This window comes from Panthera leo, chromosome B4, assembly GCF_018350215.1.
Source record: "Panthera leo isolate Ple1 chromosome B4, P.leo_Ple1_pat1.1, whole genome shotgun sequence".
Classification (NCBI taxonomy): Eukaryota; Metazoa; Chordata; class Mammalia; order Carnivora; family Felidae; genus Panthera; species Panthera leo.
Window position 1 is genome coordinate 61,926,955 of NC_056685.1, and position 25,329 is coordinate 61,952,283.

Consider the following 25,329-nt stretch of genomic DNA (forward strand, 5'->3'; position numbering starts at 1 on the left):
GGAATTGATCCATTTCATCTAGGTTATCAAATTTGTGAACATAGATTTATTCATAATACTTTATTATACTTTTTATATCCATGGGATCTATAGTGATGTACCTTCTTTTACTTCCCATGTTAGTAATTAGTGTCTTCTCTCTTCTTTTCTTACTTAGTCTGGCTAGAAGTTTATCAACCAAAGAATTTGTTGATTTTCTCTATTGATTTCTTGTTTGAAATTTGATTGGTTTATGGCCTAATTTTTATTGTTCTTTTCTTCTATTTTATTTAGGTATAATTTGCTTTTCTTTTTTGATTTTCCTACAGTGGAAGCTTATATTCTTGATGTTATATCTTTCTTATATTCTAAAAATAAGCATCCAGGGGCGCCTCGGTGGCTCGGTCGGTTGGGCGTCCGACTTCGGCTCAGGTCATGACCTCGCAGTTCGTGGGTTCTAGCCCCGCATCGGGCTCTGTGCTGACGGCTCGGAGCCTGGAGCCTGCTTCGGATTCTGTGTCTCCCTCTCTCTCTGCCCCTTCCCCGCTCATGCTCTGTCTCTCTCTGTGTCTCAAAAATGAATAAATGTAAAAAAAAATATTAAAAAAAAAAATAAAAATAAGCATCCAATGCTATAAATTTCCCTCTAAGAACTGCTTTCACTGCATCCCACAATTTTTGATAAGTTGCATTTTCATTTTCTTTTAGTTCAAAATTTATTTTAATATATCTTGAAGTTTCTTCTTTGACCTGTGTGTTATTTGGAAATGTGTTTTTCAATTTCCAAGTATTTTAGAATTTCCCAGCTATGTTTCTGTTACTGATTTCTAGTTTAATTACAGTGTGATATGAGAGTAGATATTGTACAGTTTCTATCCCTTTAAATTGTGAAGGTGTGTTTTATGGCCCAGAATGTGGCTTCTCTTGGTGCATATTCCATGTGATCTGGGGAAGAATGTAAATTTTGCAATATCAGATAATGTAGCCTATGGATGAAATTATATCCACTTGACTGATGGTGTTACTGAGTTAAACTATGTCCTTACTGATTTTCTGCCTGCTGAATCTGTCCATTTCTGATGAAGGAGTGTGAAGGTTTCCAACTATAATAGAGCATTGATCTATTTCTCCTTGCAGTACCATCAGGTTTATGCTCATGCATTTTGACACTCTGTTGTTAGATTATTATGTCTTCTTAGAGGATTCATCACATTATCATTAACTAATACCCCTCTTTATTCCTAATAACTTTTCTTGCTCCAAAGTCTGCTCTTTTTGGAATAAATATAGCCAATCCTGCTTTCTTTTATTTAGTGTCAGCGTATCTTTTTTCATCCCTTTACTTTTAATCTCTATGTCTTTATACTTAAAGTGAATTTCTTGTAGACAACATAGTGTTGGGCCTTATTTTTTGATCCACTCTGACAATCTTTTAATTGGGTGTTTAGAACATTGACATTTAAGGTAATTATTGATATTGTTGGATTAATATCTCCCATATTTATGATTGTTTTCTATTTGTTGCTCTTGTTCTTTGTTCCTATTTCTGTCTTCTGCACTTCTTTCACCTTTTGTGGCTTTAATTGAGTATTTTATACGATTCCATCTCCTCTTATTTCTTAGTGTAGTAATTATACTTCCTTATTTACTTTTTTTCAAGTGATTGCTTTAGAGTTTGCAATATACATTTACGACTAATAAATTACACTTTCAAATAACACTGTATAGCTTCCTGGGTATGTGAGCGTCCCATAGAAACGTAGTATTCCCATTTCCTCCTTTCTATCTCTTCGCTCTATCACTGCTATCATTAATTTCACATATACACAAGTATATATATATGGATAAGCATATACAGTCAAATACAATGTTGCTATTACTATTTTGAACAAACTTAGCTGTTAGATCAATGAAGAATAAGGAAAAAAAGATTTTATTTATTTCCACTTATTCATTTACCAATCCTCCTTTCTGTATGTAGATCTGAATTTCTGATCTCTATCATTTTCTTAATCTCCAAAGAACTTCTTTTCACTTTTCTTTTTTAATTTTTTTTAATGTTTTTATTTATTTTTGAGACAGAGAGAGTCAGAGCATGAGCAGGGGAGGGGCAGAGAGAGAGGGAGACACAGAATCCGAAAGCAGGCTCCAGGCTCTGCGCTGTCAGCACAGAGCCCCATGCGGGGCTCGAACTCAGGGAGTGTGAGATCATGACCTGAGCGGAAGCCGGATGCGTAACCGACTGAGCCACCCAGGAGCCCCATTCTTTTCACTTTCTTACAAGGCAGTTCCACCGGCAGCAAGTTCCCTCGATTTTTATTTGCTGAGGAAGTCTTTATTTCTCTTTCACTTTTGAAGGATAATTTCACATGGTACAGAATTCTAGGTTGGTGTGGGTTTCATGGGTTTTTTTCCTCACCACTTTAAACATTTCACTCCACTTTCTTCTTGCTTGCATGTTTTCTAAGAAGTTGGAGGTAATTGTTAGAGGTAAGGCATTTTTTTCCTCTGACTACTTTCAATAATTTTTCTTTATCTTTGATTTTCTGAAATTTAAATATGAGATACCCAAGTGTAGTTGTGTGTAGTTGTGTGTAGTTGTGTGTGTGTGTGTGTGTGTGTGTGTGTGTGCTGTTGTTGTTGTTTACTTTTTCTTCATTTTTAAGCATTTATCCTACTTGTTTTCTGAGCCTTCTCAATTGTGCTTTGGTGTTTAACACCAATTTGGGGAAATTCTCAATCATTAATGCTTCAAATATTGCTTTCTTCCTTTCTCTCTTTTTTCTCCTTTTGGTATTCCCATCCTGAATTTGTTACATCTTTTTCAGTTTTCCTTCAGTCCTTTGATATTCTGGGTTTTTTTTTTTTTCCTGTCTTTTTTTTTTTTTCTTGTTTTTCAGCTTTAGAAGTTTGAATTGTCATATCCTTAAGCTCACAGATTCTTTACTCAGTCATGTCCAGTCTATTAATGAGTCCATGAAAGCTATTCATTTCTGCTACAATGTTTTTATCTCTAGCATTTATTTTTTATTCTTTCTTAAAATTTCTATCTCTTTGCTTATATTATCCATCTGTTCTTGCATGTTTCCTTTTTCTATTAAAGCCCTTAGTATTTCGAGGCAACTGGCTGGCTCAGTCAGAAGAACATATGACTCTTGATCTTGGGGTCATGAGTTTGAGCCCCTTGTTGGGTATAGAGATTACTCAAAATAAAATAAAAACTTAAAAAAAATTAAATAAAACCCTTAGCATTTTAATCATAGCTGGTTTTGTTTTTTAATTCATGGTCTGATAATTTCAACATTCCTTCCATATCTCACTCTGGTTCTGATGCTTGTTCAGTGTCTTCAAACTGTGTTTTTTTGCCTTTAGTATGCCTTGCAATTTTTTGTTGGAAGTTGGATGTGAATGCTGGATTAAAGGAACTGCAGTAAATAGGCATTTAATAATGTAATGAGAAAGTGCGGGGAGAAGGGAAGTCTTCTATAATCCTATGATTATGTCTCAGTCTTTCGGTGAACCTGTGCCTCTAGGCTGTGAACCTCACAAGCGCTTCTCGTTTTTTCCCCCCTTAAATGGGATAAGAGGGATGGAGTGGCTGGACTTGGGTATTTCCCTTACCACAGTTATTTTAGGCTCAATAAAACCCCAACAGGTTGGGCTATGGTATAATAGTTTCTCATGAGGGTAAGCCTTGTTAAGAACAGAATGCCCTAGCTGATTTCAGATGGTGACGGTTCCTTTTCCTTTCCTCCTGCTGGAGGCCCGAGGAAATTTTTCTCAAGTATTCAATGTGAAGATCTGGTAGAGGAAGTAAAACACACAAAAGAGTATGCCACCCTCCTGCCCCATTAGTGGGTCCCCTAGAATTTTTAACTCACAATTGTCTACACAGCAGTTTATCAAATATAGTTCAGCTTTTCTGATTTGGCACTGGTAACATGGAGGTTTCTTCTCATTGGTTTCTATTCCTGTCAGTTATGTTCCATATGCACTTGTCTGTTTCTCTAGTTTCAATGGTGGCGATAGTTTCACAGGCCTGTCCTGTGGTTTTGCTTCCCTGACAAATCTAAGGACTGTTTACTTCTCAGTGTGTTCAGTTTTTGACTTGTTAAATTTTTTTAATGTTTATTTATTTTTGAGAGAGAGAAAAAGACAGAGTGTGAGCCAGGAAGGGGCAGAGAGAGACCCACAATCTGAAGCAGGCTGCAGGCTCTGAGCTGTCAGCACAGAGCCTTATGTGGGGCTCGAACTCACAAACCATCAGATCATGACCTGAGTGGAAGTCAGACGCCCAGTTGACTGAGCCACACAGCTTTTGACTTGTTAGAATGGAGTGGCAACTCATAGCATTCTTTTTTAATTAAAAAAATTAATAATATATTTAAATAAATGCATGAGTGTGATCATATGTTACCCTGATTTACATTTTAGTCTTTCTTTTTCTTTGTCCATCTTTGCCTGCTGCTTCTGTCTCTATCTTCCTTCATCAGCATTAGTGCCTCTCTTTTGAAAACTCAAGGTAACATGTTAATAGCCTTGTATGTAACCATCCACATTTTTCTCCATGCTTTCATAGACCGGTGTATATATGTACACATGTACATATTCTATGTTACCTGATATTGGTTTGATAGGAATGTGATCATTTCACACATGTTTTTCAGCATTTTATTTTCTTCACAAACCAAACCTCTTAGAAATTAGTGAAATTCAACTGGCATAGCTTTAATTTATTCTTTTTAATGTCCACATAGCAGTCAATAGAGAGAATATGCCTTTAAGTAATTCAGATGTAACCCTATTGCATTCTCATAAAAGATTCTCAAAAGTTCTCTCAAGACCATTCTTAAAAGACTCTTGAGGTCTGTGACCCAAGGTTTAAGAAACCATCAGCTCAGAGTGCATTATACTTGGAATCAGGAAATACAAGTTTAGCCCTCACCTGTTACACTTTTACTATTGTCAATAAAAATGTTATATAATTTTTAAAGACCTATATATCTACACAGGAAAAAAAAGATAAGAAAAAAGTTGGGGGGGCGCCTGGGTGGCTCAGTGGGCTAAATGTCAGACTTTGGCCCAGGTCATGATCTCGCAGTTCATGAGTTTGTGCCCCACATTGGTCTTTCTGCTGGCAGCACAGAGCCTGCTTTGGATTCTCTGTCCCCCCTCTCTCTCTGCCCTTCCCCACTCGTTCTCGTTCTCTCTCTCTCATTTAAAAACAGGAAAAAAAAAGGTAGAATCCATATCTAACTGCTTCATAAAATGTCCAGTTAATGAACAACAATTTTTCTCATGCAAAACGAACATCTCAGTAGAGTAGGAAGTAATGCTCTGTTGCTGATGCTGCTGCCATCTACCATCTAAGTGAGTGAGAGAGTGGCAGGATTCTGAGATGGCCTCCAAACTCACACACTCACTCCAGTGTATGCGCTCTGTATAACCTCTTCCCCTTAAACAGGTGGGACTCTGCCCATGATGGCTTTCACTCCTGTGAGTACATTATACAGTGAAAGTGAGGGCCTGAGTCCGTTGATTTTGAGTTACTCAAAAGGGAGGCTATCCTAAGTGGCCTTCACATAATTTCAGCTGTTAAGTTATGTGAAGATTGGAAAGTTAGAGATTTAAAGAGAGAAATATTTTCTTCTTCTGGTTTTAAAGAAGCAAACAAAGGACGCCCGGGCAGCTTAGTTGGCTAAGTGTCAGACTCTTAATTTTGGCTCAGGTCATGATCTGGTGGTTCATGAGTTCAAGCCCTGCTTCGGGCTCTGTACTGATATGAAGCCTGGAGCCTGGAGCATGGAGCCTGCTTGGGACTCTCTCCCATTCTCTCTGCCCTTCCCCTGCTCTCTCTCTCTCTCTCTCTCTCTCTCTCTCAAAGTAAACAAATAAGCATTTAAAAAAATAAGCAAACAAAAATGCTGTGACAGTGTACATGGTTAGGACCAGAAGACAGCTTCTAAGAGCTGGAAGCAAACCCTGGCCAACAGAGGTGCCTGGGTGGTGTAGTTGGCTAAGTGACTGGCTCTTGATTTCTGCTCAGGTCAGGATCTCAGGGTTCATTAGATCAAGCCCCACATCCAGCTCCATGCTGAAAGCACAAAGCCTGCCTGGATTCTCTCTCCCTCTCTCTCTCTTTATGTCTCTCAAAAATAAATACATAAACATTAAAAACAACAACAACAGGGCCCTCAGACCTATAGATGCAAGAAGCTAAACCCTGTCAACAACCAATGAGGAGCTTGGAAGAGGACCCCAGTCACAAAGCATATCAGAGTCCAGGCTGACGTTGGGCTTTCAGCATTGTGAAACCCTGAGCAAAGAACCTAGTTACTTCATGTCTGGATGACTGGCCTACAAAATTTTGAGATAATAAATGGGTATTGTTTTAAAGCAATATGTTTCTGGTGATTGGCCATGCAGCAATGGAAAACTAACACAGCGACCATAGACAAGACATAAAGTCTAGGCTTCCACTCCAAAGTAAAATAGTGGGCCCAAAGGACTAGCTTTCTAGTTCCAGAACACTGTATTTTTATGATTCTACTGTAGATGCAAATCAAATGTCTGCGTCCTTAATACTATTAGTCAACAGAAACAGCATGTGTTTAAAGAGATAGCATTCTTTTGGAACACTTGGTTTATTCTCCACCTCCCACTTTACAGTGTCATTAGAATGATCTGACATATTATTTTTGGTTTGGCAGATTTTGTAAGTATTTGGCATTGTAAACAAAAACTTCCAGGAAGATTTATAAAGAAACATTGGTTTTATGGGGTTGAATACAATGGCAAGTCACTGAGCAATGGTGAGGGAGAAAAGGCTTTGAAAGTAGAGGTCAGTCTTATAATAGCCTATGTCTCAACATTCACCATCACCAACAGTGGTTTTGAGATCAAACACTGAAGACTGCCCTCTAATCAAACTGGCGTGGAGCTGAATTTGTATTAGCAGGAGTTGTACGTACACCGTGTGTGAGGGTCCAGAACAAAAAACACATTTCACCAAATCAGAACGCTTTGTAGTTTTAGCTGCACTTGAGACTACTGGAGGGTTTACTTCCCAAGATGATGAAGTCATTAGCAGGTCCCCTGCCTATTCCTTCAAAAGTGAATGAGAATTTTAAGATAACTCTATTAAAATACCCACTTGAAAGGTCTTTTTTTATAATTTTATTTTTTAATTTAATTTTATCTTTTTTGAGAGAGAGAAAGAGGGCACACGAGTGGGGGAGGGGTAGAGAGAAAGGGAGAGACTCTTAAGCAGGATCTAGGCTCAGCACAGAGCTTGACACAGGGCTCAATCCCATGACCATGAGATCATGACCTGAGCCAAAATCAAGAGCCGGCCAGTTAACCGACTGAGCCACCAGGATGCCCCACTTGAAAAGGTCTTGATTCATGTATCTCTCTTTTAAGAAAAAACAAAAAAGCAAATATGTAGCATTCTACCACAAACACATTCTTATATTCGTTTCCTAGGGCTACTGTAATAACTTACTGGGTGACTTAAACCACAAGAGCTGATTTCTTTTCACAGTTCTGGAGCTAGAAGTCTGAAATCAAGGTGTGGGTCATGCTCCCTGCAGATGCTCTAGGGGGAAATCCTACCTTTTGTCTTCCAGCTTCCGGTGACTGTCAGCATTCCTTCCTTTCCTTGGTCTTCATTTTTGTTTGTTTGTTTTGCCTCATCACTCCAATCTCTGCCTTTTCTTTATATCTCTTTTTCCAACAGATTCCCAGGTTGGAAATCTTCCTTTGTCTTTCTCTTATCAAGGCACTTGCTATGGGATTTAGGGCCCACCTGGATAACCCAGGATGATTTCCTCTCAAGATCTTTAACATTACATTTACAGAGACCCTTTCATTCAAATAAGGTAACATTTATGGGACCCTGGGATTTGCACCATGACATATCTTTTGGCAGTCACTATTTAACCTACCAACCTACTACATTGTCTGGTTTTGTTATTATCTGTTATGGGCTGAATCTGCCCTTTTCCAGCCACCTCCCCCAATCATATGTTGGAGTCCTAACCCTAAGTACCTCAGAATGTGACTTTATTTGGAAATAGGTTGTTGCAGATGTAATCAATTAAGTTTAGATGAAGTCATTAGGATGAGTCCTGATTCAATATTATTAGTGTCCTTATAAAAAGGGGAAATTTGGACATCAGGGAGAACACCATGTGAACATGAAGGCAAAGATTATATTTCCACAAGCCAAGAAAAGCCAAAACCTACCACTGAACCACCAGAAGCTAGGTGGGAGGTCTGAAATATTCTCCTCACAGCCTTCACAGGAAGAACCCTGCAGACACTGGTTCTTGGACTTCCAGCTTCTAGAACTGTGAGACAATACATTTCTGTTGTTTTAGCCACTCAGTCTGTGGACTTCAATATGGCAGCCGGTGGACGAATACATCATGTACACATAAGTGTCATTTGAAATGGTGATAATCAAATTACAATTTTGTAATCTATAATAATGTTGCATTTTATTTGCCAACATCCCACTGAAAGTCTGTTTATCTTCTACTTTATGAATAATGCTGTAATAAACCTGTAACTTTGTCCATATGGCATTTCCCTTTTTTGTGGGTATTTCCTGTAGGGGATAAGCTTAGGAATGCCCTGGGCTTACACCAGTGGGTTAACAAGGCATAAAGAAATATGAAGCCATAAAATGCTCACACCTGGGTTTGGGTAAACCAGATTTGCACCCCAAGAATAGGGAGGTGTAAATGCACCCCAAAATAGAGAGGGGGTGCAGAGCCCCCAGAATAGAAAGGAAGGGGCAAAGGCCTAAAATAGGAATGGGCACAAGGGTGCCTAATACATAGGTATATGAAATAAACAAGATTAGATGTTCAGGGTGGAAGCACTCCCAATTTAGTACTATGGCAGAAAAGCTGCTTTCATAGGAGGATAGGGCCAGGTTAGGTAAATTGGTGAATTGGACTATGGACCTCTGTGCAGCAGGCGAAGCAGCCCAGAGTAGAGATGGTTAACAAAAGAAAAGGTGCCTTGTCAACTCTAAGGCTATTTCCCCTATCTGCCTCATCCCCCTAGGCTAGCTAAGATAAACAGAGGTGCTGCCTCATGTTCGCTGTAAACAACCTTCCTCCCAACTGCCTGGCACCCAGATTTTGTTTTGTAATTAACCCAAAGCCCTAACCCCAAATATCTTCAAGACCCCCCTTTCCCTCGCATCCCCAAGTGAATGTTCACAGATTCATTGTCTCTTTGTGCACGTCCATCACCATGTTTGTAAGCCTTCTGATCCTAATAAAAATGGGGCAAGGCCCCTTGTTCCGGGCTCTTGTCTTGTCCGGGACATTAACCATTTCTCGTTTCTCATCCTGTGTGCCGCTCTCTTGCTAGACAAGAGACAACTTTAGACCCAGAGTCTACCACAATTTCCTTGGGACATATTCTAAGAAATGGCACTCCTTTATCACAAGGTTCAGAACAATAAGAACATTTTGAGTGACAAAACATTTTATGCCTTGGAAATGTATTGCAAAATTGCTTTCCAAAAAGTTGTAACAATTTACCTTCTATCTGCTGTGTGATAAGGGATTTCAACATATTCTCACCATCATTTGACAGTATCATTTCAAGTACTGTCATACAGGTTTTTAGAACACATTCAGATGTATTCTATAGTGGGGGAAGGGGTAACAGTGTATTTACTTGGTCCTAACTTTTTCTTTTTCTCTTACTTGCAGGCAGTCACCAGAGGAAATTAGTCAGAGTGTCTTTAGGCTACACACTTTGCTTGCCATATTTAATCAAAGAGAGCCCAGTGGAAGAGGATTCAAGATGGGAAGTGAATTCTTTTTAATGCAAGATATCACTCATTTCATTAATTCCAACCTTCATGAATTAAATTTTATTTATTTGTATGTCGACTGTTGGAATGAGGATATGTGAAGACAGCTTCCGGGGCAATATTCCTTTTTGGCTCCTCTTAATACACCATATTTATTTGGGAAGTTACCTTCCACCTTGTTCGAGGAAGTAGGTTGGGCGTTGGCCTGCGTTCAGCACTTCCTCGCTGAGGACGGCTGACTCCCCTGCGTGTCCATCCCTCTACAAGTATTCCCTGACAACGGATCCAGTTTTTCCGTTTAACTGTTAACAATGACCAAACCGTATCTGCAAAAAGCTACCAGGCTAAGAAGCAAAACGTCTTTCTTTCTCTCTCTCTCTCCTTTAATCTGTTGAAGCGCTGCTGAGCAAAGCTGGCGCACAGCTGTTCCCGCAGCCCGCATCTCGGGTCCTTTCTAGTCTCCTCTCCACCTGCCCACTCCCACTCGCACCCTACGCAGGCAGAGCCTGATGTCTGCCCTCCAAACCCTGGGTATGAGTAAAGCGTGCCTCCACCCCTCCTGGATTTTTAGGACACTGCGCTGGTCGGTCATTGCAGGGCGCCTCCGCAGAGTCTGGAGCAGATACAAGAACATCCCTCCCACGGAGTGTGTGGTACCCAGAACCTCAGTGAACTCGGATTTGAGTCTGTCTTTTTCTACTAGGGTGGATGGGGAAAGGTGTGTCCTCCAAGCGTTCAGACCAAAACCTTAGACTTTCTGGGTCTCTCTTTCCCCCCCTCCTTCCCTCCTCCTCTTTCTTTCTCAAGGTGTGGGAGCTCTTCTTTTGCAGACCAGAGAGGGGCGCCTTTCTAGCTCCCTTTACCCTCACCCACAGATTAAAGAAAAAAAAATGAAGGGGGGAAAAAAAAAAAAAAAAAGCCCGGGAGTAATAGCGAGCGGCTGTGCTGGGTGCTGAATGAATGGAAGCCGCGGGGCGGGCCTGCGCGCACGATGCCGTCTCCCGGAGGCCTGTAAAGGCCCTCGCCAGCCGCGCGCCCTCCTCCCGCCCCGGGCTCTGGCTGCCGCCGCTACCGCGCCCCACGCGGAGGCCGCGGCTGCAACCGGGAAGGTCGGAGGGAGGGTGGTTTCCTCCCGCCCCACACCCAGTCTCCGAGCCGGATATACAGAGTGTCACGTTTGGGAGCCCAACGAGGAGAGCGCTCTCCCTGCGGCGGGAGTACCTGCCGGGGCCTCGGGGAAGGACTGGGATTTACAGGACCACTAGTTGAACCCCACCGCGTCGGAGGAGCAGGTACGCCGGGGTCGCAGCCCAGCGCTCGCCGAGCCCACGCCGCGGAGGCCACGCCGGGCTGGGGGCAGCCCCGGGGGCAGGCGCGGGCGCGGGGGGGGGGTGGGGGCGGACCCCTAAGGGCCCCGAGGGAGGGTGGGCGTGCGGCCCGGAGGACGGAGGAAGAGGTTTGGGAGGCTCTGCCCCCTGGCAACCGCCACCCCCCGCCGTCAGCCGGCGCTTACTGCCCGCCGAGGTGGAGCGCGCAGAGGGTGGCAGCGGCGGCGGGCCAGGCAGGGCCCGAGAGGGTTAACCTGGGAGCCGCGCCCGGCAGCCAGGATGGAGGGAGAGAGGCGCCTGGCCCGGTCTGGCGGCGGCCTCCTTGGCCCCTGGGGCTATTCCTGAAGAGAGCGCGGTGACTCCAGGCCACGTGTGGAACTGCTCCCTGCCCGCGGTCCTTCGGGCGCCGCAGACAGCCGGCGCGCTTCCCGACCCTGCAGTGCGTGCTCGCTCGCCCTGAGCCCCATCCCTGGCCGCGCGTCCGGACCCTCCCACTCCCACTCCCACTCTCACTCTCACTCCCACTCCCGCCCCCGCCTCGCCGAGGCCGGGAGCCCCAGGCCGAAGTGCTCAGGGGCGTCTAGGGTGGGGTCTGCCGCTGTTGGAAGTTTGCCTTCTCTCCCTGTGGCCTGCGCGTCTTGGAAAGAGCAGGGGAGCAGAGCAGGTACCAGGAGACTCCAACTGGAGTAGATGGCTTGCGGGAAGGCTGGGAAGGCTACTCACATCTCTGGCGAGGAAGAGAACCCTCGGGGCAATTTCATTCAATTAAAAGGATTAACCAGCTTAGTCCTAGAAACCATAGGAAAGCATCCCATCTATCTACCAGCTTCCTACTCTTTCACCTTTTGGGTTGGGTAGGATTATGAACAGTTACTCTTTGATGGATGAGATACCTCGTGTGAGCTACCAGGTCCTCCAAGGATATGCGAGGGCTTTAGCGGCTGGTTGAGTCATGTGTGCCCCATTGTACCGTGAGCAAAGGCAGAGTGGGGACAGCTGACTGACCAGGAAACTTAAGTTACTCGTACTTTTCTTCTTATAGATGCTGCATCAAGAGAAGTTTGACACTGTGGGAAAAGAAATTTGAGAATTACCCTGTGGTTTCAATTACTCATCTCTCTACCTCCATTTATATGATTTGGCTAAAGAGCACGTTTAGTCTGAAACGGCAAAGGGACTAAATAAAATTTTAAGTCAGCCACTCGAATTGCAAGAGCAGGTTTTTCAGCAAAACCCGCATTTAGGGATCTTTGTGCATGAGACTTCCGGTAGATGGCCGTGGGGTTTTACCAGCCAGACTCAGGTGTTGAAATATTTCATCTGTAGTGTTTTCCCAGGACTCTGGTCTTCTTTATAGGACTCTTTTTCTGTTTTGAGGGCATTTCCTGCACCTGCCTTATTAACAAATTCCTACCTTACCCCAGTTTCTAACATTGGGTTGTAATTATCCATAAAATATAGGTAATATAAATCACCATAAGTTGGTAAATCTTACCATGAAGCATTTCTCCTTTATTTAAAGGAGGGACATGACATCTAATTACAGAAGAGGGAGAAGCTTTCTTTAAACAGGTGAAAAATCAATGAAATAGCTCAGGTTTGGGTATCATGTTGGGGTTTATGAAGAATATGGTCGTCTTGAACATCTCACCATTTGCTTTCCTGTCATCTGAAGATGTATTTTGAGTGTATGTCTGGCAACATCTGGGCAGCCTTAAGAATTCTTTGTTTTTCTCTTAACTCCAGTGCAGCCATGAAAACTCACTCATTCACAAGCACAGTCTCCAGAAGGATCATGAACAGTGACCAGGAGCATGGTGTTCCCTGACACTCTGGGCTCTGTGAGAACATTTTTTTTTTTTTTTTTTTTTTTTTTTACTCCTGAAGAGGCATTCTTAATGCTTTTGTTAACAGAGCACTTTGAGAATCTGATAAAAAGCTATGGGGTATGAAACACAAACATATGCACATTAACACGGAATTCTGCCTATGGTTTCAGGAGTTCACAGCCTCCTTGATACCCAACCAGATGTTAGCCGTTCACAGACTTTGGGCAGGGCCAGCTTCATGGAAACAAACCGCTCAGTCACACGGGGCTCTGAACTCAGAAGGGCCCCGCACTAGTTTTAAAGTTCTGCTGTCACTGTCAGCTCTCTTAATAATTTTCAAACAAGGAGCTCCAAATTTTCATTTTATACTATATATCCTGCAAATTCTGTGGCCAGCCCTGATCCCAGCATAACAATCCTGTTCTAGAATTTACTGCATAAGTTATGTCATAGTAATCCTACATTTCAGGTGAATTCTCCAACACAAACTTGGACTTTAGCTGCTATGTACCTGTATCGTTCAGCCCCTCTTCCTCATGCGCAGTTTCCTTACTGATTGAATAAAGATAGCAGGCAATATCTGCTACTCTTCCTCTTAAAAAGTAGTTCTGAAGATACACTAGGTGAAGAGGTAATAATTGTAAAAGCATCTGCTTCCCTTGAACAATTTTATACTAACAAAGGCTTGACTTCTACTCCTTGTTTCAGAAGTAGCTTGAGGAAAGTTGATCAAGTACATTAAAAACGTTGCAGGACTTTTATAATAATCCTTATATTTTAGTGGGGAAAAATAAAAAGTAGCTAAGGTATTCAGTATTTTAAATGTTCCTTAAAAACCATTATTTGGACAAGATTGGAATTGACAAGTAAAAGTGCAGAATAACTTCTTGGATTCCAAAGATACTTCCTGAATTAAATATGATGTTTGAGTCTAATCCGTCCAAAAATTTAACAATGTGTAACTGAGTCAATGATTGACACTTAAATTCTAAAAATCCACATTTTCAAATCTCGAACAAGTCATTTTTAAAATACTCTAGGACATAGCCTAGCAGTTTAAAGTACACCCAGTCCTTCACCTCCTTTAACACGAGGGAAGAAACTGAGAAACTTTTGGCAAGTTCTCTGTCCTCACTCTCCTCCCTTAACTACTTCTCTCATCTCAGATCTTCTCTTTACCCCAGCTTTCATTCCCAGTATGATGACAACACACACCAAAGTGTTGAGGAAGAAAACAGTGAAAGGAAATGAGTCAAATCCCCATATCAAAGTCTTAAAATGGGGGCACTAAATGGGGTGGTTGGAGACTCCTTTCATACAACTACTCTGTGCAGAGTCATGCTGTGTACTTTAGCTTTAGTACTAGGTCCTATACTCGATAGACACGACATCATTGGCAAGACAAAATATGTCAATATAAGGTGTTAATTAACAGTAGTAGGTGAGTTGTTACAAGGCAATAGAAGAGTAGACCCCAAATGAATGGTGCAGATAGTAAGTGCAGTGAGTTCCCAAGAGTAAAATGCATTAGTGAAGCTTAAGAGGAAGGTTACATGAGATGTTCCTTAAAGCTCTGCTCCAGAGGTGAACGAAGGAGTCTTCTGGCTGATTGGTGTGCACAAAATGAAAATCTGGATGGAGCTAAAGTTTTATGTAAGGAAAAGGCAGGAGATAAAACTGTAAGGGAACTTTCCAGTGGTTGGCTTCATTCATGTAATAAATAATTATTAAGCCTCCTCTGTGACCAGACACAGGGTCAATTTTTCTGTATTTAGTGTTGAATAAAGCAGACATCTTGTAGAACTTATAGACATTTAAAAAAGGAAACATATAATAACAAATTGTTGGAAGTAGTATGAAGAAGAACAGAGTGCTATTAAAAAAAAAAAAACAGGCTGGCTCAGACTTGGTGTTCTGGAAAGGTCTGTTAGACGATGAAAGACTTAAATTGATACTTGAAAGAAGCATAGGGATTGGCTTGGGAATAAAGTAAAGGAAGGAAAAGCAATCTGGGCAGAGGAAGTAGCAATGGGAAGGCTGCAAGGAGAGGAAAAGGCTGGAAGTATTCAGGGAACAGAAAGGAAGCATGGCTGGAGTTTGGGGAGAAATTGCTGTGAAGCTGGACAGGAGTATGGTGAGGTAGGCAAGAGCTTGATCATGGAAAACCTCACAGATCTTGACATTGATTTTGAATTTTATTTTGGTGGGAAGCCATGAAGACTTTGAAGTCAGAGACTATGTAATTTACACTTTAAGAGATCTTTATGGGTACAATATGGACAAAGGACAAGAAAGAAAAAGAATTGGAAGAAGGAAGACCAGTTAGGGCAGAGTGCCAGAAACAGTACTGACGGAGAAGGTAGAGAGAAGTGGGCAGACTTGAGATCTATTCTGAAGGTAGAATTGATACAGCTTGCTGATAGATTGGATATGAGAGGTGCGTGAGGCAGAAAGAAGTGGGAGAATGAATTATTTCAGTAGATGCTGCTGGATGTTTGTAATCCAAACCAGTAGACTCATGGACATATGACTTAGAGTTGCTAGAAGAACTGAAAAATGAAGTGAAAGCTGGTAACCTTGCTTAGTACCTCTGGGAAATATACCAGCTACTGGGGTAGAAGTGAGAGAGAGGAGGGAGATACTTTTGCTTTTTATACTATCATTTCTACTGTAGGGCTTATTTTTAAGCCATCACATATTGTATCATTTCTTAAAAAGTTACTGCAGCAACAAATATGGCTCCTGTTTTGCTGGTTTGAGCACATGAATGGAACACGGGGCCATTTCCTACCATGACAAAAATAAGGAGAGAAAAGTCTAATCCTTACCAAAGTGATTGGTTCTAAAACATAATTCATAATTCTGACAACCTTTCCATCTTCCCCCTTGTTTATATTGGTGTTTCCCAAAATGTAGTCTGTGGATCATTAGTGTTTTGGGATATTAATAACAGTTAAGTGAAGAAAAAAAAAAGCTTTCCTGGTCATTTAAATTTGAGAAACACTTGATTTAACCTAGGTAAACTGTCTTATTGCAGGAATCCTCAGAGCCTTTAATTTACTAATTAGCGCATTAAGAATCAAGAAAGAAGGGGTATTTTATGTCACATTTCCTAAACTTATTTGACCTCAAAATGCTTTTTTGTTAGAACATCTGAAAGAGTCAGCATTTAGCATAACGTGCTTTGGGAAATGCTGCCCTATATTAATAGATTAAACCTTTTAACATTTACATCCCTCTATTCACCATCAACTTCTCTCATCCCTTTCATGCCCCTCAGCTGGAAGAAAGTGGGAGACTAGAATGGACTCTGTTAACAGGCTGTAAGTTGATGATGAAACCATTCTGCTCTATGGATAAGAGATAAAGAGATATTCATAAGCAAGTTTTACAGTCTGATTAAAAAGAAGCTTTAATTTATTGACTGATTGATTGATTTAAATTTCTACTTTCATGATTTCATTTCTATTTTCAGACCTCCCTGAAGTATGTTCTGTCAAGTCTAGATTTACACAGGAGGAACCTTAAACATAGGTAGTGGGGAGGACTTCACAGGGCCTCTCTTGTTCCATGGCAGGTCTGGGCCTTACTTGATGTTCATAATGTATCTCTTACAGGACAATACAATGAGAATACATAGGGTGTCTGTAGGAGCAATTGTTTTGCAATGAATCTCATATATCTTCTCTCCTTCTCCCCAGTGCATTTGCATGGTGGTGGGTTGGAGACAGGAATGCAATTTATGACCAAAGAACAGTGCAACCAAAAGAACAGAACAGGATAAACAGGTTCACACAGCTGTGGGCTCTGACCATGGCTTCATCCATTCGGTCCTCTAGCCCAGGGGTGGGCAAACTATGGCCTGAGGGCCAAATCTGGCCCCTGCCTGTTTTTGTGTATCCCTTGAACTAAGAATGGTTTTAATATTTTTAAGTGGTTGGAAAAAAAATCATGAGAATAATGTTCTGTGGCACGAGAAAATTATACGAAAACCAAATTTCAGTGTCCGTAAATAAAGTTTTATTGGAAAATAGCCAGTGTCATCTATCTATCATCATACTATCTTAAGAGCTTTAGTGTTCTACCCAGTGAGTAGTTGTGACCAGCAAAGCCTAATACATCTACCCCTTTACAGGAAATGCCAACAACCCCTGGGTTCTAGGTTATTAAACTCACTGGCCACAATTTTAATCGCACAGTTTTAATTGATTTGTTTTTCATTTGTTTTATATTTTAGGGGATAGTGTTAGCTGAGGCTGCTATAGCAAAGTACCATAGACTGGGTGGTTTATAAAAACAGAAATTTATTTCTAACAGTTTTGGTGTCTGGGAGAGTTCCTGGGTTCATAGATGCTCTTTTACACAGTGGCTGCACCAATGTTCGTAGATGATCCAAGAGATTACTGCCTGTGTTTTCTTCTAGGAGTTTTATGGTTTTGGGTCTCACTTTAGGTGTTTAGTCCATTTTGAGATTATTTTTGTGTATGGTGTAATAAAGTGGTCAGTTTCATTCTTTTGCATGTACCTGTCCAGTTTTGCCAACACCATTAATCAAATCTTTCCCCCATTGTATGTTCTTGCCTCTTTTGTCATAGATTAGTTGACTGTATCAATATGGTCTGGGCTCCCTAACCTGTTCCATTGTTTATAGATGCCCGTCTTTTCACTGTAACCTCACATGGTGGAAGGGAAAGGGAGTTCTCTGGAGTCCTTTTTCTCTCTTTATAAAAAAAAAATTTAGGGGCACCTGTGTGGCTCAGTTGGTTAAGAAACTGATTTCGGCTCAGGTCATATCTCATGGTTTGTGGGTTCTAGCCCCACTTTGGGCTCTGTGCTGGCAGCTCAGAGCCTGGAGCCTGCTTTGGATTCTGTCTCCCTCTCTCTCTCTGCCCACCCCCAATTGAGCTCCATGCCTCTCTCTCTCTCTCTCTCTCTCTCTGTCTCTGTCTCTCTCTCTCTGTCTCTCGAAAATGAATAAATGTTAAAAAAAATTAAAAATAATTTATTATTGAAGTATAGTTGACATACAATACAACGTATTAGTTTCAGGTGTACAACATAGTAATTCCACAAGTCTATACATTACACAATGTTTACCACAATAAATGTAGTTACCATCTGTCACATGCAACATTATTACAATATTATTGGCTATATTCCTGATGCTGTACTTTTCATGCTTGTGACTTATTTATTTTGTAACTAGAAATTTGTACCTCTTAATCCCCTTCCTTTATTTTGCCCATCCCCACCTTCCTCCCCTTTGGCAACCACCAGTTGTTCTCTGTATTTACGAGTCTTTTTCTGTTTTTTTGTTTGTTTCTTTTTTAGATTTCACATACAGTTTGGCTTTCTCTGTCTGACTTATTTCACTTGGCATGATATCCTCTAGGTCCATCCACATTGTTACAAAAGGCGAGATTTCGTTGTTTTTTTTTTTTTTTTTTTTTTTTTTTTGTGGTTGAATTAGTGTTTTCATTTTCTTTGGGTAAACAGTAGTTGATGGGGCGCCTGGGTGGCTCGGTCAGTTAAGCGTCCGACTTTGGCTCAGGTCATGATCTCACGGTCTGTGAGTTCGAGCCCCACGTCGGGCTCTGTGCTGACCGCTCAAAGCCTGGAGCCTGTTTCAGATTCTGTGTCTCCCTCTCTCTCTGCCCCTCCCCTGTTCATGCTCTGTCTCTCTCTGTCTCAAAAAGAAATAAACGTTAAAAAAAAATTAAAAAAAAAAAAAAAAAACAACAGTAGTTGAATTGCTGGATCATATGGTATTTCTCTTTTTAATTGTTTGAGAAACTGCCATACATTTTTCCACAGTGGCTGCACCAGTGCAATGGCTGCACTTTTGCATCAATCGTGCGCAAAAGTTCTTTTTATTTCTTGTGTTTTTGATACTAGACATTCTGAATGGTGTGAGATGGTATTTCTTGTGGTTTTCATTTGCATTTCCCTGATGATTAGTGATGTTGACCATCTTTTCATATGTCTGTTGGTGATCTATATATCTTCTTTGGAAAATATTTGTTTGGGTCTTCTACCCGTTTTTTGAGTTTACTTGGGTTTTTGTTGTTGTTGTTGTTGTTGTTGTTTTGGTGTTGAATCGTATAATTTATTTCTATATTTTGAATCTTAACTTCTCATTAAATATATCATTTGTGAATATCTTCTCCCATTCAGTAGGTTGCTTTTTTTTTAATGGTTTCCTTCAATGCACCAAGGTTTTTGGTTTGTGTAGTTCTAATAGTTTAATTTTTTGCTATTCTTTCCCATCCTGAGGAGATCTATCCAGAAAAATGTTGCTAAGGCTGATATCCAAGATATTAATGCCTACATTTTCTTCTAGACGTTTTATGGTTTCAGGTCTCATATTAGGTCTTTACTCCATTTTGAGGTTATTTTTGTCTATGGTGTAAGAAAATGGTTCAGTTTCATTCTTTTAAAGAAAAAGAGATGATCTTTTCCCCATTGTATATTTTTACCTCTTTTGTTGTAGATTAATTGACCATATAAACATGGGTTATTTCTGGGCTCCCTATCCTGTTCCATTGTTTATAGATGCCCATCTTTTAATTGTAACTTCACATAGTGGAAGGCACAAGGGAGTTCTCTGGCATCTCTTGTATATGGATATTAATCCCATTTGTGAGGATTCCACCCTCACAACTTGATCACCTCCTAGAGGTCCCACCTCCAAAGACCATCATACTGGAGAGTAGATTTCAACCTAGGAATTTTGAGGAGAGTCAAACATTGTCTATAATTTGTAAATAGATTTCCTAGAAGCTCCTCAATCATTATTGCCATTGGAGTCTTGACAGTGCTATTTATTGTCCCTAATTAGTGTAGCTAATGTTACATGCCAATGTGAGGAGCAGAAGATAGTGTTGAAGGTAATCATTTTTGAGAGTTACTCAAACATTTGAACTGCTAGATAAAGGATGGGCACTCAGATAGACATAACTAGAACCTGAAGAGATAGGGTAATTAACTCTAATATTAATTAGTTGTTGAAATCTGCTACCTATGAGCATGGACTTACTGTAAGGTGTCACCTTCAATTTTTATTTCAATAATGAAGCAAATCTATTTTTTATTTATGTAATCTTTTTTGTAAATATTGATGTTTTTAAATTTTTTTAATGTTTATTTTTGACAGAGAGAGAGAGACAGAGTACAAGTGGGGAGGGGCAGAGAGAGACACACACAGAATCTGAAGCAGGCTTCAGGCAGCACAGAGTGCAATGCAGAGCTTGAACTCATGAACTGCAAGATCATGACCTGAGGCGAAGTCAGTTGCTCAACCAATTAAGCCACCTAGGTGCCCCAAATATTTATGGTTTAAGGGTGATAGTCTTAACTTAGGGGTAACGAAAATACACATTTTATTGTCCCCATCTTACTTTTATTGAATCAGGATTTTTAGCATGAGCATCCTATGTGCTTCATATATAACCAGCACAGCTCAGGTACAAAATGTGTGAGCAACTGATCCAAGTTCTTCCATGGGATATAGAACCAGAAGATAGGGTTCTTGAAGCTTGGTGCTTAGAGTTATCATTGCTATCATGAAATCCTTCCAGGTGCATGTATGTAGTGGGAATCAATATGAAATATGGGACTCCTTGCCAAGTACACTGATCAGGAGATTGCATAATGACTAACTCAGAGGCCTACCTTAAAAAAAAAAAAGAATTGATTTCAGGTAACATCTTCATTCAGTAGGCTTTTTTTTTTTTTTTTTTTTTACTTAACACCTATACCAATGCAAAGAATATTACAGTAAAACCTTGGCTTGCAAGTAACTTGTTCTGCAAGTGTTCCGCAAGACAAGCAAATATTTCTAATAAATTTTATCTTGATAAGTGAGTGACGTCTTACAATACGAGTAGTACATGATGCCAAATGTCACATGATCACAACTAAGCTGGTGGTTCTTCTCTCTCTTTTTCTCTCTCACTGTCTCTCTCTCTCTCTTTTTCTGTCTGTGCGATTGTGGATAATCATCTTTCGTGCTCATCTCAGGCCACATGTTTGGCAGAAATCAGTGACTTTTCAGAATGTTGGAAGGTGCCCACAACTGGCACTAGTGAATTTTTTTCACTTCAAAGCACCGATGGACAGTCCTTTGCTTTTCCACACAAGAGTAAGCTTCAGAATGCTTTGCTTCATTCTTGGTCATTGGATACTCTCCTTGTTAAAGTTGAATGAAAAGAAAAGGATTCCATTTGGGCCAGTAGATAGCAGTGATTCCATTAGTAATTGTGAAAGTCATCCTACACAATAACCCTCCTCTCTCGTCTTCCTCACACCAGCCATGAAGGTTTTCAAAGGAAACTGCAGGTTAATTTATTTTTATTTATATTTTGTATTATATTATAGTATTGTAATCACTTTTATATGAATATTTTTTGGGTTGCAGAATGAATCATCTGAGTTTCCATTATTTCTTACGGGGAAATTTGCTTTGATATACAACTGCTTTAGATTACAAGAGTGATTCCAGAACAAATTATGCTCGCAAGCCAAGGTTTTACTGTATATATTTTTTTGTGTGATCAACAATGTGATTCAGTAGACTGTGAAAAAAATTGTTCTTACTATAATTATCAAACACTAAGAATAGCACGCGTTTCTTGTTTTAGTCATGATTTATTTAAAAAGTCCTTGATAAGTTTGTATCCTTAACTCCTGCAGTCCAGCAAAACCATTTCCAAGCTGTAGCCTACAACAGGTGTTCCCTGTGGCCTCTGGACATATGTTTTTTTGCTTGTTTGTTTTTAAGGTATTTTAACTACCCAGTCCCCTCCAGAGATGTCCCAAAGCCTTGAAGCATACATTTGAGGTGAGGAAGGGAAAGCAGACACTTCCCTGTGAATCTGTGTGGAAGGGACAAAAACTACGGCCTCTTCTATCCCTCAGCTGAGGAGTTGTTGGGTCAGTAATATTTGCTGGTGAATAACAGGATGACCACAGGAGGCAAGAATAATATTTCCTGAGCCAAGAAATGAGAAAAAGTCATTGTGAAAACATTGCACATTTTAGATCATTTCACAAAAATGATGCTTTATTTATCACAGGTCAGTGAGAGGACATATCCCACAAAAATCACACAACCTGGCATCCTTGAGGGCAGGATAGTTGGAAATTAGGAAGACCATTAAATTATGTGTCTGGTCTCAACATATTTGAAACCACTTAAGCAGAAGAATTAGATATGCCAATGCACAATATTGTCAAGAAACTGGAAGAATCTGCCCAGAAGAATGTGATAAACTGAACAAAAGCAGCTGTGTGTAACAATTCAGTGTGAGTGCGTGTATTGAAGGTTTTTGCTTACTATTTTCAAGAAAGGATTTTAAAATTAAAAGATGTGTGGGGCGCCTGAGTGGCTCAGTTAAGCATCCGACTTTGGCTCAGGTCATGATCTTACCGTTCATGAGTTCAAGCCCGACATCGGGCTCTGTGCTGACAGCACGGAGCCCGTTTTGGATCCTCTGCCCCCCCCCTCACTCTCCGCCCCTCCCCCACTCACGTGCATGTGCACTCTCTCTCTCTCTCTCTCAAAAATAAACATTAAAAAAAGATGTGTGGGTAGTAACAGCATAGTTTTTTTCAGTAATAAAATCATCTTCAAGATGGACAGTATTCATTTAATAAAAATAGAGCCACTTATCAAAAACTTAAGAGAAATTGCCACTTAATTTCACATGAAACAAATATATAAATAATATCCTGGTAAACATTAATGAAATCAATTTCATGTCAGTCTGTGTATTTTCATTTCTTTTACACTGTAACTGTTGTCTCATTCTGAATTGAATCGTATTTCAGTTGAGTTTTGTTTATACAAGACCTTCAGGACCTATCTGCCCTGAATATGAGCAGAAGATCTAAAAGATGGGCACTTGTTCTCTTACCACAAGACTTGGAGAGCCTTAAGATTTACTTCCGGAAGTAGTTTCAAATCACGGGTATCTCTGATGGTTTGAAAGAGTTAATTTTTCATCCAGATGAGCCATTGTACTTGTCAAAACTCTCTCCCTAGTAGAATTCTGACCTTGTCTCTCCCTTCTTTTCCTCCTGCTATTTCGTGCGGTCCTGCCTGAAGCAACAGTTATGCAAGAGCCACGGAGTGTGTTACAAATCACAGGACTGCACGTTTGGTAAATTTAGGCCTCGGTTTCTGTAGGACAGCGGGAAACTTTCTGAATTTAGACTTCCGTGAACTCCTAGACATACTGAATGTCGCCACATACCTCACTATCTTGTCTTCTGTACAGAGTGGGCACAACAAATAGCTTTGCCTTACCTAAGTATACTACTATACTAAGTTGTTGAATGTTCAAGTACCTTCTCTATATGTAGTCCAATTCCCTCATTTTATAGAAAAGAAAAGCCAGTCCCAAAGACATCAAATGACTTGTCACATATCCATTTAATGGATGAATGTATACCAGTATCCAAATCTTATGACCGCCAATCCCAAGACCATTTTATTCATTCATTCCTTCATTCAGTCAACATTCATATGATTTTGGAAAGTCTGCGATGTACCAGACAGGGTGTTTAGCTCTGCAGATGTATGATGAACAAGTTATAGTACCTGCCTTTAAACTTTAGTGTCCCTACTCTTTGAGCAGTGTGTAACCAGTTACAGCTTTGGAGTTTGTGAAATCTTTCAGTAAAGATCTTCAGCGTAAAATATAAACTTCTCATAGGTTTTAATTCCCTTCTTCTCTCTCCTAACCAGCCCCAGTCAATGGTTTAGCTTCCCACAGTCCTGAACAATTAGCATCAATAAGAGTATGCTGGGAAATGGCTGCATTCTTTTGTGTCTGGCTTCTTCATTCAGCATTATGTTTATAAAATTATCCAAATTGTATGAATTTATAGATTCTTCATTCTCATTGCTATATAGTACTCCATACTGTGAATATACCACTTTCAATTTGTTTCACTATTTTTTTAAATGCTGAATACTTTCATTTTTTATTTTTTTAACTTATTTTTTTTTAACTCGTTAGTTAACATACAGCATAGTATTGGCTTCAGGGGTAGAACCCAATGATTTATCACTTACACATAACACCCAGTGCTCATCCCAACAAGTGCCCTCCTTAATGCCCATCACCCATTTAGCTCATCCCCCCATCTGCCCCCCCCCCTCCAGCAACCTCAGTTTGTTTTCTGTATTTAAGAGTCTCTTATAGTTTGCTTCCCCTCTGCTTTTATCTTATTTTTTCTTCCCTTCCCCTATGTTCATCTTTGTCTTTCTTAAATTCCACATGAGTGAAATCATATGATATTTGTCATTCTCTGCCTGACTTATTTCACTTAGCATAATACTCTCTAGCTCCATCCACATTGGAAATGTCAAGGTTTCATTCTTTTTTGATCACCAAGTAGTATTCCATTATACACACATACACACACACACACACACACCCCACATCTTCTTAATCCATTCTTCAGTTGATGGACATTTGGGCTCTTTCCATGATTTGGCTATTGTTGATAGCACTGCTGTACACATTGGGGTACGTGTTTTGTTCCACTACTGATGAACACGTGTAGTTTCCACTATGGGGTTCTTAACAATAGTGTTACCAAGAACATTCTTATGAATGTCTTTTGTTGAATATGTATATACATTTCTGTTGGGTATACCGGGCATGGAACTGCTTTACATAGAGCACTTTGCTGAAATCTGCCAAAGAATTTTCCAAGCTAGTTGTATACTTTATACTCCCAGAAGCAGTAGAGAGATTCCATTGTTTCATATCCTTATCAACACTTCTTATTTTCTGTCCTTTTCATTTTAGCCATTTTGGTGGGAGAGTAGTTGTATAGCATCATGGATTTGTTTGTATTTCTTTGGCGACTGACAAGACTGAGAATCTTTTTATATATTTTTTGGCCATTTGGATATCTTCCCTTGAGAATTACTCAAGTCTTTACCCACCCATTTGTCCATCTTTTTAATTATGTGTGCATATACTTTATATATTTTAGACATAATTCCTTGTTGGATATATGTATTGTGAATGTCTTCTTCCAACTGGGGCTTCCTTTTTCACTCTCTTAATTTTTTCTTTTGATGAACACAAATTCTTAATTTTAATAGAGTCCAGTTTATTAGTATTATTCTTCTGTAGTTAGTGCTTTTTGCCTACTCATAGATCAGAAAGATGTTCTCTTCTAAATGCTTTATTGTTTTGCCTTTCATACTAAGATCTGCTATCCACCTGGAATTAATTTTTTATATGATGCAAGAAATAAAAATGCATTTTCCATCTGGATATCCAATTGACTCAGTACCATTTACTCGAATTCTGCGAATGATTGCAAATCAGGGGAC

General features: G+C 40.3%; 1 protein-coding gene across 1 annotated transcript in view; it reads left to right on the plus strand.

The window, feature by feature from the left end:
• The first annotated feature begins 10,885 nt into the window (after positions 1-10,885).
• FAR2 (fatty acyl-CoA reductase 2) overlaps positions 10,886-25,329 on the plus strand; it is a 151,489-nt gene continuing 137,045 nt past the window's right edge. The window contains exon 1 of the mRNA XM_042946170.1: positions 10,886-11,109. The gene's annotated coding sequence lies outside the window, so the exon portion shown is untranslated. The remainder of the gene's footprint in view (positions 11,110-25,329) is intronic.